The 13,381-nt window shown below is 40.3% G+C and overlaps 1 protein-coding gene across 4 annotated transcripts in view; it reads right to left on the bottom strand.

Moving 5' to 3' along the window:
• The window catches only part of METAP1D (methionyl aminopeptidase type 1D, mitochondrial), a 227,306-nt gene that overhangs the window by 122,511 nt on the left and 91,414 nt on the right, over positions 1-13,381 (bottom strand). The window contains exon 1 of one of the 4 annotated variants that reach the window (XM_088470977.1): positions 1,204-1,271. The exons of the other annotated variants lie outside the window; for them this stretch is intronic. The gene's annotated coding sequence lies outside the window, so the exon portion shown is untranslated. Of the gene's footprint in view, positions 1-1,203; positions 1,272-13,381 lie in introns of those variants that run through there. 4 annotated transcript variants of the gene reach the window in all.

Genomic DNA, 13,381 nt, shown 5'->3' with positions numbered 1-13,381 from the left:
CATGGTCTGCATGAGACAGAACCTTCTGCAATCTTCATCTCACACTGAAGATAAGAGGAGCATGGTCTGCATGAGACAGAACCTTCTGCAATCTTCATCCCACACCGAAGGTAAGAGGAGCATGGTCTGCATAAGATGGAACCTTTTGCAATCCCACACCGAAGGTAAGAGGAGCATGGTCTGCATGAGACCGATCCTTCTGCAATCTTCATCCCACACTGAAGATAAGAGGAGCATGGTCTGTATGAGACAGAACCTTCTGCAATCTTCATCCCACACCGAAGGTAAGAGGAGCATGGTCTGCATAAGATGGAACCTTTTGCAATCCCACACCGAAGGTAAGAGAAGCATGGTCTGCATGGAGTCTTCAGCAGTCTTCACCCCACACTGGACACTGTGCCAGATCAAACCAACTGTGGTATTGGCTTTCATAAGTTTAAAATAAATTCAAGAAACAACGGATGCATCTTATTATATTCATGTATAATTCATGTACTGTAGTTGTTTAGGTGCATTAAACCCAAATTCATTTTTGAATTATTCTCTCCAAGGTTATACAGTATTGAGACCTCTCTGGACACTGTTTTAAGTCCTACTACAATAGTTCAGCCTTCTGCTGATCGACATAGAATGCTACTGGCATGAATGAGGACCACAGAGCTTTTGGGATGAAAGAGATAAAGAAAACCAAGAATGGTTAATTTCTGTACCATTATGTTGTGTTGTGAGTTATGCTATAACAAACTCTCATTAGGACATAAAGATGCCAAGAACCACAAGTCCACTCTGCATATTAAAAAAGGAAATGGATTTTATTTTTGGAACTTTTGCCAAAGTAAATAGTAAACAGCTTTTACAAATCTAGACATGAGCACATTTTTCCTACATTTGATCATCACCTTATGGCAGTAAGCGTAAAGAGAACCTATTGCAAATCCCTTGCATTACGGAATTATGGGCGATTTAAAAATATCACATTTAAATCTAACTTAAATCCAGAAATAGCCAACATGATAATGGATATTATATACAAAAGCATTTCACATTTAAAAAGGCAAAAAAGAAAAAAAGAAAAAACAAAGAATTTAGTGATAAGCCTGATTGGACACAACAGACAAGTGCCCTTCATTATGAAACAAAAGCAAATTCATTCTATTGACAGACGCTGATTACATCAAAGAAATTTTTGTAGGTGACCCATACCTGTTTCATCTGCACATTTAGAGTAGGAGATGTCTTTAAGCAATTGTAATCATCATCTAACAGGCAAGGGGTTTCTAGATCAGTGAAAGGATAGTGTGACAAGTCCTCAGCTACAAGCTCGCAGAGAACAACGGTGTATTGATATGGTAAAGCATGTATCCCAGTGCTGGTCACGCTATCTGCTGCATTACTACCAGGGGTTAATTGCTCAGACAGCCAAATAAAATAGGGAGAGAAGCGTATAATTATGGAGACACTGAAAGGCCACGCTCAATTTTGAAGCTGAGTTGCGTGAGTAAGATCTTCAAAGAGTAGGGAAAAAGGCTACTTACAAAATCAAATGTTTTTGCTACTATTCAGCAGGGAAGAATTTGCATAGAGATACAAATATGGTTCAGTGTAAACCTGAGGTTATAAATAATCAGCCCAAATGATTTTGTTTTCTATCATAATGGTTACCCATTCCCAATGAATATAGTAAAAAATGCAAGAGCACGTTAGGGTTGCCGTATCCTTGGGTAAATGGCAGCACCTTGCATGCAGCAGAAAATTGGTAGCACACCAAACCAGGAGCTTGGTAGAAGTACCCGCTGCTAGTTTTATTTGAGAGCACAACATAAACAAAACGTAGAAATAAATCACTCCCAATAGAGTTTTAGAACACCATTTTTCTAATTTTTATTGGACTGTACGCAGTTTAAGGCCTCATTGTAGTCCGAAACTAAAGCATATGACATATAAATAATTGGAGATAAAAAAAGAAACCATATAATCATTTTGTTTAACAAAATGTAATCTACATATTTGACTCATCAAAGCAGCCACCCTTCGCAGGTATAGCTTCCAAACACACGTGGCATTCTTTCTACAATAGCAAATCAAATATTGCTCTGAAAGTTCTTCCCAACACTGTTGCTGAACTTCCCACTAATGTGTTGCACTTGTATGCTGCTTTGCATTCAGCCTTCTGTCCAGTTCATTCCAAACTAGCTTGGTGGGGTTTACTTGTTCCCTGAAAAAGTCCTTTTTTTTAAACTCTCAAATGTACATTGTTTAATTTTTTTGCTAACCTAATTTCGTTTTAACCTCTAGAGTTTACCTCTTACCTTTGCACCATTCAAGGTAACTCAGTGCACTTAAATTTCAATTAAAACTTGAAAAATGGTGGTGTTCTAAAACTCTGGCCAGCAGTGTGTGTATCAGCTTGTGACTCCATGTGGCATGGAAGTAAACTTGGCAAGTTTCTTAAGAAAGGACAGTCAGGATGATCAGGAGAGTACAATCAATAACTTAGTATCCCTCACAGTAAGGTAGTGATGGAAGGTGATCCTCAAAGCTTCCTATGTGTGATTGCATTGATCCATCTTGAATGTGGCCACTAGATTGCTCTAAGTTTTATTAATACTGCCATTCTCAGCTGATCATTGCCCCAGCTATTGCCTCCAGGATACAATTTCAAATTCTGGTTAAAGAGCCTATGCCTATCATACTCTCTGCTAATCGCATTCAACTGTCATCTACATGACTACTTCCCTGCTGCACCAATACACAGGAATGCACTACCTTCAGGGGCGTATCTATAATGGGTGCAGTGCACACGGGCCCCTGAGTCCAGGGGGGGCCCACACCGCACACCTTGCGCCCATATTTTCTAACACTTACCTCTCCCAAGTCCCGCGTCAGCTGTAGCAAGACTCTGGTCCCTCCTGTACAAAGAGGTGTAGCCTGTGTGTGGCTGAATGGAACAGTGTTGGGGCTTTTTTTTTATTATTTTTTTTTTAAGGGAAACAACATTTTAGCAATTTTTAAACCTGTTGGCAGAGCCGTCTTTATTCTCAACCTCTACACTCTTTGGGCCTGATTCTGAGTTGCGAGTAAAGCAAAAAAGAGCAACCAACTGTGCACCTGAACAAACCAGGTTGTACAAGGGGTGCAAATACATTTATTATTTGCATGCAGGGTACATACTGGCTGCTTTTGCATGTAGCCCACAAATGCTGCACAGATTTATTTTTACACTGCAATTTAGATGTTCGTTAGAACACGCCCCTCCCAAATCTAAATCTCCCTGCACATTTTACATCTGCCCCACCTGCAGTGCAGCATGTTATTGCTAAAGCCGCGTATCCACTACACGACTAATGAACGACTGAACGATAACGACATCGTTATCGTTCAACCGTTCTTCATACTGTGCAGGGGATATTAAATCCACATTGAACGATATGTCGTTCATTGCAGGCACCCTACCTCATCCCCGAACCTGCACAACCTGACGATATCGTCAGTTTGGACAGTAGGTTCAGGCGATGACAGATGCTGGCATATAAACTACAGGATTAATGAACGATTGAACGATAATGATGTCATTATCGTTCATTTATATCATATAGTGGATACGCGGCTTAAGATGCACAGTTACTGTGGTATGAAAAGGTGACATTCAGAATGTTGACACCAGAATGTCGACAGGTTCTGAATGTCAACAGTAGCATGTCTACATGGATAATATGTCCACAAACAATATGTCGAAATAGGTAAAAAGTCAACATGTTCATAATGTCGACATTTAACATGTCCAGACCAAAATGTTGACATAATTGTTTTGCATATTTCACAATGCCGGAGAGGAGGGGGCCCGATCAGAGCCTGCACACGGGCCCCCTCCTCTCTTAAAGCACCTCTGCGTCACCCCCCTGCTTTATTCCTGTCTGCTGTTACCTTGATCTTACAAATGTGGCCAGAATACATCCCTTTCTTACCATACAGGTCTTATATACTCTCTCATTTCCCACCTGGGCTACTGAAAACTCTTCCTATCTAATCTGGCATTCCCCATACCCATTATAAATACTATAAGACTAAGGGGTCTATTTACTAAGCAGTGTTAGGAGTAGTGAAAAGTGAAGAGTGAAAAGTGATAAGGTGCCAGCCAATCAGCTCCCAACTGTCATTTTTCAAACAGAGATGGCAGTTAGGAGCTGATTGGCTGGCACCTTATCACTTTTCACTCTTCACTTTTCACTTCTCCTAACACTGCTTAGTAAATAGACCCCTGATTCTTTTCTTTCGTTACTCCACATCAGTCTCACCAATTTGCAAACCTCTTAAGAAATCCTCAACGACGATGCTGTATACAGTCAGGTCCATAAATATTGGGACATTGACAGAATTTTCATATTTTGGCCTCTATTCACCACCACAATGGCTTTGAAATGAAACAAACAAGATGTGCTTTAACTGCAGACTTTCAGATTTAATTTGAGGGTAATTACATCCAAATCAGGTGAACGGTGTAGGAATTACAACGGTTTCTATATGTGCCTCCCACTTTTTAAGAGGCCAAAAGTAATGGGACAAACTAAACAATCCTAAATCTAACTTTCACTTGTTAATACTTTGTTGCAAATCCTTTGCAGGCAATTACAGCCTGAAGTCTGGAACGCATAGGCATCACCAGATGCTGGGTTTCATCCCTGGTGATGCTCTGCCAGGCCTCTACTGCAAATGTCTTCAGTTCCTGCTTGTTCTTGGGGCATTTTCCCTTCAGTTTTGTCTTCATCAAGTGAAATGCATGCTCAGTCGGATTCAGGTCAGGGGATTGACTTGGCCATTGCATAACATTCCACTTTTTAGCATCAAAAACTCTTTAGTTGCTTTTGCAGTATGCTTCGGGTCATTGTCCATCTGCACTGTGAAGCGCCGTCCAATGAGTTCTGAAGCATTTCACTGAATATGAGCATATAATATTGCCCGAAACACTTCAGAATTCATTCTGCTGCTTTTGTCAGCAGTCACATCATCAATAAATACAAGGGAACCAGTTCCATTGGCAGCCACATGCCCACGCCATGACACTACCACCACCATGCTTCACTGATGAGGTGGTATGTTTTGAATCATGAGCAGTTCCTTTACTTCTCCATACTCTTCTCTTCCCATCACTGTGGTACAAGTTGATCTTTGTCTCATCTGTCCATAGGATGTTGTTCCAGAATTGTAATGGCTTTTTTAGATGTTGTTTGGCAAACTCTAATCTGGTCTTTCTGTTTTTGTGGCTCACCAATGGTTTACATCTTGTGGTGAACCCTCTATATTCACTCTTGTGAAGTCTTCTCTTGATTGTTGACTTTGACACATATACACCTACCTCCTGGAGAGTGTTCTTGATTTGGCCAACTGTTGTGAAGGGGTTTTTCTTCACCATGGAAATAATTCTTCTGTCAACCACAACAGTTGTTTTCCGTGGTCTTCCGGGTCTTTTGGTGTTGCTGTGCTCTCCGGTGCGTTCTTTCTTTTTAAAAATGTTCCAAACAGTTGATTTGGCCACACCTAATGTTATTGCTATCTCTCTGATGGGTTTGTTTTGATTTTTCAGGCTAATGATGGCTTGCTTCACTGATAGTGACAGCTCTTTGGATCTCATATTGAGAGTCGACAGCAACTGATTCCAAATGCATATGTCACACCTAGAATCAAGTCCAGACCTTTTACCTGCTTAATTGATAATTAAATAACGAGGGAATAGCCCACACCTGTCCATGAAATAGCTTTTGAGTTGATAGTCCCATTACTTTTGGCCCCTTAAAAAGTGGGAGGCACATATAGAAACCGTTGTAATTCCTACACCGTTCACCTGATTTGGATGTAATTACCCTCAAATTAAATCTGAAAGTCTGCAGTTAAAGCACATCTTGTTTGTTTAATTTCAAAGCCATTGTGGTGGTGAATAGAGGGCAAAATCTGAAAATTCTGTCAATGTCCCAATATTTATGGACCTGACTGTATATATCAAAAGTCTCAACATACTGTACCTCTCAGCAATCATAGGCTCTCTGCAAACCCATCTCTTTATTATAACTTACCTTATTCTCAGCTATACTACTCATACAAAGACACCCTCAGAACTGTCTCAATCTCCACTCTGGGCAACACAAAAGCCGCGATCGGTGAATAGCGTTAGCCGATGCAATGTTTCCTCCACATTCCCGCGTATCGCCCTATTCAATTCCAAGACGTTTTCACACGTGCAATAGGTCCATAGACAAAAACAGGCGTGAAAGTTTCTCCACCCAGAGGCAGGCGAAAAGTTGTGCAAAATACCTATTTTGGGCTAAAAATGTGGGGACTTGGGGCCTGATTTAGACTCGCTCACGAGCGCATAGTGCTCGCAAGCGGGTCGATGGTCGGCCAGTGCGCACATGCGGTGTGCGCAATGCGCGAGCCCCGGAGCGAGTGAGACTTCACTCGCTCCAGGACTCACTACAAAACGGAGCGGCTGTCAATGTTGATCGACAGCTCGCCCTGTTTTGTAGGAGGGGAGGGAGGTGGCTGGACAAACGGAGGTGCTCCCGAAGGAACACCTGCCGTTTGTGGGCGGCCCTACTGACATAATTCGTGATGTCAGTAGTGAACTTCCTGCTCTATTAGAGCAGGAAGTTCACTCGGGCTTGCGGGAACCAAGACCCTACCACAAAGGTCTCGCTGCAAGCCCGGTGGTCGCGATAATCGCGACCATCGCCAGGCCGCTCGCAAAAGCTGTGGGTGGTCACCCACAGCTATGCGAGCGGCCTGGAGGCGGATTTTTTTCTGAATCAGGCCCTTGGTTCAGGACCCTTTGGTCCAATTTACTAATTAAGGAAAAAATATAAAACAAATAAATTAATTCCCCCTAAAAAAGTCATGTCATTTTGGGGTAAAAGTTTAATAAGTGTTTGAAATGGGTATAAAGTACTGGGTCTGGTATTTTGGGATGCTGTATAGATGAGACAGGTGTTTTTAGGATTGCAGGAGGCTGCAGCAGGTGTTTAGAGACCCAAAAATATTCTAGTACCCATTTAAATGTACCCTTAATTTAACTACAGCAATTCACAAAATAATGAACTTTAGATAATTTTTCCACACTTATGCAAATGTGCATATAACAGCCCTTTGACTCCATTTAAGAACACTAAATACTTTTGTTAGGGCTATTAATACACTTCTATATTGATTTCCAGGGTCAGTTAGGCTTTTTATGGGGTACAGGCTTATTTCCCCAACATAAGTTATCCTTTTCGCTAGTTCCTCCATTCGATGCATTTGCACATATGCGTTTTCGAATTGAATAGGGTGAAAAGCGAACAAGCAGTGTGAAAGTACACGAAAACTTTGCATCCAAACAAGCGAATGAGGCTAAAAGATTGCAGCGGCTAATGCATTTCGCCGGCTGCGACTTTTCGCCTAATTGAATTCGGCCCTTAGGGGGAAATGTACTAAGCCTTGGAGAGAGATAAAGTGGATGGAGACAAAGTACCAACCAATCAGCTCCTGACATTTTTACAGGCTGTGTTTGAAACATGACAGTTAGGACCCGATTACCCTCCCTCCAATTAGAACGTAAACTCACTCATGATCAGGGCCCTCCCTACACTTTGGTTTCAGGTCGGCATTTATTTGTCTACATTGCATGTCACTCTTTTATGTGTATCCTGTTTCCCCAACTGTCCGGCACTGCAGAGCACTGCTGCGTCTTACAAACCTATGATGATAATAAAAACAGCACACATTGCTCTAAATGCCCCTACACACTAGACGATTTTTTAACAATTTGCCTGATTCCGACGCATGGGAAAGTGAAATCTTCCAGTCGTTAGTTGCATTGTCTGATCTTCTCTACATACAGTCCAATCAGACGATGTGGCTGGCAACCCCATGCAGCGGGATGTGGCAGGGGCCGATTTATCGGGCGGTCGGGCACCAGATTGACCAGTGTTTTCGGGCCGCCTGATATGTCAGCCCACCGACAGGGGGGTCGAGGGTCGAATCGCTGGGTACACATGTCGTCTAGTGTGTACCCAGCTCAACAGGATAGATCACTACACAAGCCAGTACCCTGGGATAGATTATGGCTGCATTCCGTGAGCAATTTATAAAGAAGGTATAATGACACACAGTTTACACTCTACTACTACATTAGAAAGACATGTTGTTTTCATTAAATTTTGTTTTTCTTGTTTCAACAGTGACTTATTTAGCTTACATTTCCCATTTGGAAATAAGATAATTTGTCTGCATTATTTATTTACCTGTTGTGCTATGATGGAAAGCAGGACATTCAAAACATCCTAACATCTCAGTAGCACTAATGACCAAGGGGTTTATGTATGTGAAAAGCGTGGAGAAGTGGTCCAGTGAAGAAGTTTCCCATAGCAACCAATCAGCTCTTACCTATCATTTTATAGAATGTACTTGATAAATGCAACCTGAAAGCTGATTGGTTGCTATGGACGTCATCTCCACCGGTCCACTTCTCCAGGCTCTTCACTGCTTGATACATAAACCCCTAAAGGAGAATTCCAACAAAAAATATGTATTACTGGATATCCACAGACCCGAAAAAAAGCATTAGTATGAAGATCTCATGCCAGTGACCCACACGGCTCAGGATAACTTATTCCCATTGGCGCTGCCACAGCTCCTGTTCCCAGACTGCCATTTGTTTTCCAGTGTGCAGCAACATTGTTCCAACAACTAATAGTAATCCTGACTGCCTGTCAATTCCCAGTGCGGCAAGAAGAGAAGGCAGAAGGAGGCGGGAGTCCAAACCACAATCACAAGTAGATAGATCACATCCTTAATATATTCTTATTTTTGACGCAAACAAAATATTATGATTATATCATTATTTGACATAAATATTTTTAATTTAATTATGATATAATATTATTAGATGGATTATATATAATTAATTTTATATCATTATTATTATATTATTATTCTTCTATATAATTATAACAATATTTAGGTGCATTTTGAACAATATTTACTAATCTCAGATAAGAGATATATATATATATATCTATATCACAACATAGCCAATATCTTGATGTTAGGTGCACAACCTAGAAATCACACCAAATTAGTATTTGCTAAAAAACTTGAGTAGGACAGAGGGCTTTATTTTTGTTACTGGTTTTTTTTGTATTTTTTTAACCATACTCGAGCACTGCCTTTGACATCTGGAGTTTTTCCTAACTTTTTGATAACTGTGTGCACGTGTCATGCCCTATAAGAAGATCTGCTCATTGTAAATTGTATGGGAACTATTGAGGACACACTTAATGACAGGACCACCAGAACAGACTATATGCAGGCCCAAATAAACTTGTTAATTTAATAAACAGATCGAGGGCCTGTTAAGTGTCTGCGCTGTATAGACACATAATTATAGCTGCAACATAATAAACAGATTACAATTATTAAACAAACAATCCTTTTCTAAAAAAGGAGGCTATTTTTACATTTGTTTATTCTTACATTAGTGTTTGAAAATAAGCTTTGTAGTGCACAACAGCCTTCTTTTATATTTATATGCAAAATTAATGCAGTGTAAACACCTCTGGTTGTTCAGTGAGAGCTACAGCGAGCGTTAATGTATATTATTTTCTGCTTAGCACAAATCTGCATAGATTACTTATTCATTCATTTATAGGATCACAGGAGCTGATGGCTGCAAACCTGTCTTAGTGAAGAATCACGTCCAGCAGTACGGTAAAACAGTGGATTGTTTGTTTATTCACTTCAGCTCAGCAGCCACTGCACAACAAGGATCAAGTCTGATATTACCGCAGTTCACAAACATCATACAAGATAGAGCAGTAACAGAACTACCAGGTTTGCCACTCTGGCTAACAGACAGCATACATAAGATCGAACACTAACCACCACCCCCAGCCTATCACCTGGCAAGCTTGTCTGGCGTCAGGAGCACTGTGGTCTGCTTCCAGCAAAGCCTTAAGCCCAGCTCACAGGTGGTGCTGATTGCTTGGTTGGGAACCCCAGCACACTACAAAACCTGGACTGGACCTGGCAACCAGCCTACACCCAGGTAATCAAGTGGTGAGTACTGCATCTGCCTTGTGGCACCGTGGCCTCCCTGACACAATTTATATGTATATATATATATATATATATATATATATATATATATATAACAGTTGTCTCCAAACTTTTTCGAATAACGGTACCCTAGAGTATCAGCATTTTTTCCACGCCTGGGCCAAATGTTTCTTATTGAGAAATTCAACAAAAAATAAATGACGTAAATTGTGCTTATATGTTACCTTAATGTTAAGTTATGTAGCGGTTGACAGGACTGCACTTCTTTTTGTACACATTTTTTGATTGGCATTCATTAGCAGTAGTTTTGCCTATCAGACTGACTCAAAATAATTTTACCTGGTACTGGACCACCAACCCGAGGCACCCCTGCAAGTGACCTGAGGCACTCACCCAGGTTCAGAACCACTGTAAAGTCTTACAATGGCCGAACAAGGTATATATATATATATATATATATATATATATACATACACATACAGTCAGGTGCATAAATATTGGGACATTGAGAGAATTTTCAGATTTTGGTCTCTATTCACCACCACAATGGCTTTGAAATGAAACAAACAAGATGTGCTTTAACTACAGACTTTCAGATTTCATTTGAGGGTAATTACATCCAAATCAGGTGAACGGTGTAGGAATTACAACGGTTTCTATATGTGCCTCCCACTTTTTAAATGGCCAAAAGTAATGGGACAAACTAAACAATCCTAAATCTAACTTTCACTTTTTAATACTTTGTTGCAAATCCTTTGCCGGCAATTACAGCCTGAAGTCTGGAACGCATAGACATCACCAGATGCTGGGTTTCATCCCTGGTGATGCTCTGCCAGGCCTCTACTGCAAATGTCTTCAGTTCCTGCTTGTTCGTGGGGCATTTTCCCTTCAGTTTTATCTTCATCAAGTGAAATGCATGCTCAATCGTATTCAGGTCAGGGGATTGACTTGGCCATTGCATAACATTCCACTTTTTAGCCTTAAAAACTCTTTGGTTGCTTTTGCAGTATGCTTCGGGTCATTGTCCATCTGCACTGTGAAGCGCCGTCCAATGAGTTCTGAAGCATTTGACTGAATATGAGCAGAAAACTGCGATGGGGACTAAATTTGCCCCATCGTATGCTAACCTGCTGATGGGGGCATGGGAGGAAACCTTTGTGTACAACACTGAATTTGAATGCAACAATATTAAATGTTATCGACGTTACATTGATGACTTGATCTTTATTTGGAAGGAGAGACCCATAGTATAGAGGAGTTCATTAGACATATCCATAATAACCTTAAATTGACTTATAAATCTGATGGAAATGTAATTGATTATCTCGATTTGGTGTTAGAATGTATGGTTAATAAGGTTGTCAAAACTTGATAATTTTTTAAGGAAGTTGATGAGAACAGCTTTATTCCTGCCAAAAGTTGTCACCATCCACTTTGGATCAATAATGTTTAATTCGCACAAGTCCTACAATGGATGAAAAACTGCAGCACTAATGAAGACTATTGGAAACAGTCACTTATCCTTAGTGATCGATTTATCGATAGAGGCTATGATCCCTCAAAAATTGAGGATGCTAGATATAGAGCATCTGTTAAACGTAGGGAGGAACTTCTGGTGGAAAAATCTGACAAACCAGGAACATCAGGCTATTAAAAAATGGTCAAGTAGGCCTTTTATTACACAATTTAACAGAGAGAGCCATCTGATTAGGAAGACTTTCCATTTCCATTGGGGAATACTTCAAAAAGACTCTTTTCTGGGTCCACATCTTCCAATAAAACCTAATTTAAAGAATGTATTAGCACCCAGTAGACTAAAAGCAAAATTTCAAAAGAAAGAAAAGTATGAGGGATTTCTTAGTAAGAGAGCTGATTATTATCCTTGCAACCAATGCATTGGTTGCAAATTTATGGATAAAAAGAGTTTTAGGTCCGTATTCTAATAGAAGCGAAAAGCCGTTATACGCAGAAAAGTATTGCCGATTTCATCTTTTCGCGTGGTCGGAACTTATCTCCGTATTCAATTCCAGCCAGGTTTCGCATACGCGGAAAGTCATTACAATGTAATAGGTGAAAAAGATTCGCCTCTGAATAGCAGGAGAAAATTTTTTATTTTTTTATTTTTTATTTTGGGGTGCAAAGGTGGGGAAACCACTCAGAAGCTTTGGGACAGTCCCCAAAAGGACAACTGTGTCAAAAAATCCCAGGAAAAAGTTTAACACCCCAAAAAAGTACTTTCATTTTGGGGGCGAAAAAGCACAAAGTGGGGGGGACAACTTCAAAAACTATCGAAATAAGGTTTTGGGGGTGCTCTAAGAAGGGGTCAAGTGTTTTTGGGATTGCAGGTGCTTGTATGCAGGAGGAATTTCACTTTTACTAAGACTTCACTTTAGAGACATTAAAATATGCTAGCACCCATTTTCAAGTACCCCAAATTTGACAGGACTACTTATTTTCTCCAAAAAATACTGCAAAATGCCATTCTTCACCACTTGTGCAAAGACGCTAATTAGAAGCTATTGAAACAACTTGTACCCCAGTTTTATTTGTGCTATTCGGGCACATCTACATTGATCCCCAATGTTACTGTATCTTTTGGGGGTGTTCAGGCTGATTTCCCCTATTCTGACACCACTTTCCGCCTTTTCTGCTTTTACAGCCTGCCGTTTTCATGTAATTTGGAATTGAATACGGCGAATAGCTGGGGCATGCACGATAAGTTTCCGCGTCCAAAACATGCGATGTAAGCAAAAAGTCCAACAGGCAGAACTTTATCGCGGATGCGAAACTAATTCAATACCGCCCTAAGCTTGAAAATAAGAGGACAATACGGTCTATACTTTAAAGGATACAGTTCCATGTAATACTGAATTTGTGGTGTATAAGATCACTTGTAGTTGTAATCTAAATTATATAGGGAAAACTAAGAGTTTTAACATTTGGATCCAGGAACTTCTGCGCAATATTAAAAACCAGCTGAAAACACACCGCTTACCTTGTCATTTTGCAGAGGTCCATAATTCAGATGTAAAGGACCTCTCGTTCACAATTTTAGAACATGTGAAAATTGACCTTAGAGGTGAAAGTAGAGGTCTATTGTTGTCTAAAAAGGAGACATATTGGATCTAATGAGAGTATAGAAACGGTATATTTTCTATAGAATATTATCTATTTTTGTTCTTGGACTTTTGTGTGTTAAGGACTTATGATCCATTTGTGATGTGTAAAACAATAGACTATGCTAAAAGATTTCGTAAAGTGGTGGTGTTAGGACCTGAGTTTGTTGTGGACCCAGGGT

This window comes from Taudactylus pleione, unplaced genomic scaffold, assembly GCF_031769625.1.
Source record: "Taudactylus pleione unplaced genomic scaffold, aTauple2 ptg000004l, whole genome shotgun sequence".
NCBI classification, from domain to species: Eukaryota; Metazoa; Chordata; class Amphibia; order Anura; family Myobatrachidae; genus Taudactylus; species Taudactylus pleione.
The sequence above is the reverse complement of the archived record's forward strand: the minus strand, read 5'-3'. Positions and strand labels throughout refer to the sequence as shown.